The sequence below is a fragment of the Loxodonta africana genome, chromosome 1, assembly GCF_030014295.1.
Source record: "Loxodonta africana isolate mLoxAfr1 chromosome 1, mLoxAfr1.hap2, whole genome shotgun sequence".
Taxonomy (NCBI): domain Eukaryota; kingdom Metazoa; phylum Chordata; class Mammalia; order Proboscidea; family Elephantidae; genus Loxodonta; species Loxodonta africana.
The window spans coordinates 83,947,115-83,951,648 of NC_087342.1; the positions used below are offsets into that span (position 1 = coordinate 83,947,115).

The 4,534-nt window shown below is 33.9% G+C and overlaps 1 pseudogene; it reads left to right on the top strand.

Annotated features, from left to right (window-relative positions):
* The first annotated feature begins 2,942 nt into the window (after positions 1–2,942).
* LOC100666979 (olfactory receptor 2W1-like) lies at positions 2,943–4,198 on the top strand (annotated as a pseudogene).
* The last annotated feature ends 336 nt before the right edge of the window (positions 4,199–4,534 follow it).

Consider the following 4,534-nt stretch of genomic DNA (forward strand, 5'->3'; position numbering starts at 1 on the left):
TGGGCTTTGCACTGGTGGAGAATTAGAACGCCAAGGGACCTCTCTTTGGAGCACAGTAATGCAAATCTTTAATATCTCTTGGAAAATAATGTATGTTATCTGGAAAAACAATTTTTCAGAGGTAGAAGAAAGAAAACTTAGATCTATATGGGCTGATTCTTCTGGCTTTCTGCCAGAAACCTGAGATTAAATAAATATTGTAAATCTCTGCAGAAAGATTCTTCTTTCTGTCTATATTATGAAAGAAAGATAAAAGCTATTCTCTCTTATAAGGGGTGCACATGAAGCTATTTCTTGATTTGTGATTTCAGACATTTTGATTAGCAGAAATAAAAAAATGAAAAACTGTAGATAAAATTAAAAAAGAATTGAAATATTGAGTTTTATTCATAGTGATTGCAGAGTTAGGAAAGATACTTTAGATCTTTTTCTAAATCTCATAATGTGCATGGAAAATTATCTGAGATTCCCAGTCTTAGGAGGGGTTTTTATCCTTTTCTGATTTATCTATGGGGGTTGAAGTGATAATGATGTAGTCAAGGAATTAACATCATAGAATTGCCTTTAATTTTAAAGAATTATCTTTTTTTTTCATTTATATAATCATAACTGAACTCAGATTTCATACAATTTGTTTAATTTAAAAATTCAATTAAATTTAAAAACATAAAATTCATTAATTTTTCATATGCTTATGTTTTCTTCAGAAGTTAAGCACAAGTATATACACAAATATGTTTGTCAAAATAAATATTATTTATTCATCCTCCTGCTCAGATATTATATCTCATGGTGTGTGATACATTTCAGAAAGTAATTTTTTTTGTTTCTGGCCAACTTGGTCACTGGCAGAAATCAGGCTCAAATACTTATTCTTGGAAAGCAAATTCTGAGGAAATTACCCAATGTGTATATTGAAATGACTGTGTTGAGTGGTATATTCAGTTAGTGAGTCTATATACTACTGAATCATGGCCACAGATGTCTTTTTCATAATATTGAGACTATCTGCTTGACATGCACATAACAAATAAAAGGCACCACTTTTTACACTATAGCTACACACACTCACAAATGCTCAAACACCTTGATAGGTAACTATTATTTTTCAATAAGAAGATTTTTCTTAGTTTTTTTTAGACAAATCTTTCCAGAAGTTATTTTTGCTTCAGGTACTAAGAAGTTATTTTTCTGTAGTCAGTAATAAGGAGCTGTGAAGGTGGACTGTTGGCAATGTGTTCAATTGTTAGAAGTTTCATCAGTTCTGATATGTTCAAGCTTTCCTAGATGAACTATATCTCTGTCACACTGCCAAAAAACACAGAGCTTCGTAGTCCTTCAAATAGAGACTAATATTTTAAATTATTTTTCATCAAACTTACCAAATTGGCTATTTGTTACTACAGAGATGAAACCAAAGCCTTTTCCATTTGTCTACTACCTTCTATCACCCCATTCAGGTAACTTCGCAAGATGTCAATCTAAATTTATAAAGAAAATATTAACTAATAACTTTCAGTAAATTTTCAATATTATTCATGATGTGACTTAACTTTTCAATTATTAAAAAAAATATATTTGGGGTATATGTTTTAGGGATCAGGGGTAGAAGGAAGAACACTAGCCATCATGTCTGCTTTTAAAGCTCATAGAGTGATACAGGGGGAAGGTTAAACAAACACTTAACTACATGGCACATGATTATAATTTTTTCTTATAATAATATCGGTAACTAATGATTATAGAGTCATACTATGTTACAAACATTGTTCTAAGCACCTTACATATATCACTCATTCAATATTCACTCCAATTTTAGGTATTTTTATTGTCCTATTTTTAGAGAAGAGAAAACCAAGCCCAAGAGTGTTATGTAACTTGCCTGGGACCACAGAGTTAGATAACTGGCAGAGATAAGACATGAACAAAAGCTCTGTGACCATGCTTTTAAAGTCCATGCTATATTGGGTGTCTCTTGGAGTTCCCGATACTTGATAAAAGATATAGAGCAAAAAGTGATGATGGGCTCAGGGAATTCCTCTTTAAGAAAGAAACTTTTAAGTGCTGGCTAAAAGAATGAGTAGGAGTTCCCCACAGAAACAGTGGAATGATTTCAGGGACTTCAGATGGGAATGAGTTTGACCAGGCAGGTTCATCTCAACCAACTTAAAGAATCTGAGTATTTCTTAAAGGTAGTGGAAAGTCATTGACCAGTTTTAAGCCCATGGATGATGTGATATTCTTAAATCTTTTAACAAGGCATAAGACTGAAAGTAAGGACAGAAGATTATTACCAGAATCTAGAGAAATGATAGTAGTTTCGATTAGAGTAGTGGTGGTGGAAAATTTAAAAAGTGAGAGGATCATTAATGTATATTTCTGCATTCAAATTTACCAGTTTTGGTGATAAGTTAGTTATTAGGAATGAGGTAGATGAAAATGCCAAGGAGAAATGCCAGATTTCTTACAAAGCAACCTTGGAGACCAAAGGTGCTATGTACTAAGAAATTGAGGAAGAGGAACGCTCTTTTCCTTATTCTGACATTAGTCAAATAGTTAAATTTTATATGTGCATTCTCTGATGAAGTAAAAGAATTGTTCATTATACTAAACTTACGAGTTTTCAGAGGATAAGAGTCATGTTATTTTAGAACCATATCTATTGAAGACTCTCAAATTCACTTGTGAAAATATTCAGACCCTGAGTTTAGGAGTGAACTCCTGAAGGTCACATAGATAAAATAGATAATACTGAACTCTATAGTATAAAAGAACCTGCAACAAATATCAGATTTCTTGAATGCAATATTTTCTACTCATAGATTTTTTAAAATTATTCGCATAAATCCTTTGTTTGGTGCTGTATTTCATTAAACTATTAAGGTAGTCTGTGTTGACAAATTTCTTCTTCTCCTCTTTTTGGATTTAGGCATTGAAGGACCATGGACAAAAACAATTATAGTTGTCTACATGGTTTTATTCTGCTTGGCTTCTCTGATCATCCCAAACTGGAGATGGTCCTGTCAGGAGTTGTCACCATCTTCTACTTAATTACATTGGTAGGTAACACAGCCATCATTGTTGCATCCCTCCTGGATTCCCATCTACACACACCAATGTATTTTTTCCTCAGGAATTTATCTTTCCTAGATCTGTGTTTTACCACTAGCATCAGACCTCAGATGCTGGTTAACTTGTGGGGCCCTGATAAGACCATCAGCTATGTGGGTAGTGTCATTCAACTCTATGTTAATATGTGTTTGGGCTCCACTGAGTGCCTTCTCCTGGCTGTCATGTCCTGTGATTGTTTTATAGCTATTTGTAAACCCTTGCATTATTTGGTAATCATGAACCCACATCTTTGTTTCAAGATGATCCTCATGGATTTGGGTATTTGTCTGATCTCTTCTTTAGTATTATGTACACTCACACTGAATTTGCCTAGGTGTGGAAACAACCTTCTGGATCATTTCTTGTGTGAGTTGCCAGCTATGGTCAAAATAGCTTGTACAGACACCACGATTGATAAAATGTCTGCTTTTGCTTTAGGAATTGTCATCGTCCTTACACCCCTCCTCCTTATTCTTATATCTTATGGTTACATTTCCCAAGCTGTGCTGAGAATGAAGTCAAAAGCAGGCCAAAGAAAAGCAATTAATACCTGTGGATCTCATCTCACTGTGGTGTCCATCCTCTATGGAACTGTCATCTACATGTACCTACAGCCAGGTAACAGTACCTCCAAAGACAAGGGCAAGTTCCTCACCTCTTTTACATCATCATCATTCCAAGTCTCAACCCTCTCATCTACACCTTGAGGAATAAGGACATGAAGGATGCACTAAAGAAGTTGGTGAGAGTTGCCTATGAATCTACAAAAATGAAGGGGAAATGGAAATCATAAAAAAATATTAGAGTAAATAAGGCAGTGAAATACATTTTCTAAGTATCTTTAGTTTTTGCTGAGGTAAGTAATCCCTAGATCATAAAAAAAAAAAAAGAAAAACCAAACTCACTGCTGTCGAGTCAATTCTGACTCCTAGCAACCCTACAGGACAGAGTAGAACTTCCCTATAGAGTTTCCAAGGAGTGGCTGGCAGATTCGAACTGCTGACCTCCTGTTTAGTAGCCATAGCACTTAGCCACTACCCCACCAGGGTTTCATAGAGATTGGTTAATATAAGAAATCCTGTGTGGAAAACTGTTGCTGTTAAAAACAATATAACCAATTTGAGATAAACAGGCTTTTGCCATGGATCTGTTGCATCATGGAATTTATGTGAATTTTGTGCATTGTGGTAATATTTGTGTGTAGTAGTATTTCATAAAATATGTAAATCTTTTATTTCCAGTTATCATGGTATTTAGCTTTTTATGGGAAAATGTATTGACTTATGAATTAAATTTTAATATGTTTTGTCATCTGATATCTTTCTTTAAAAGATCACATTATTTAATAATTGAAACCAATCGAGATTAATGTAGAAAGGTACATTATGAAATCTAAAAGTAACCTAATATTTCCTCCTCTAAA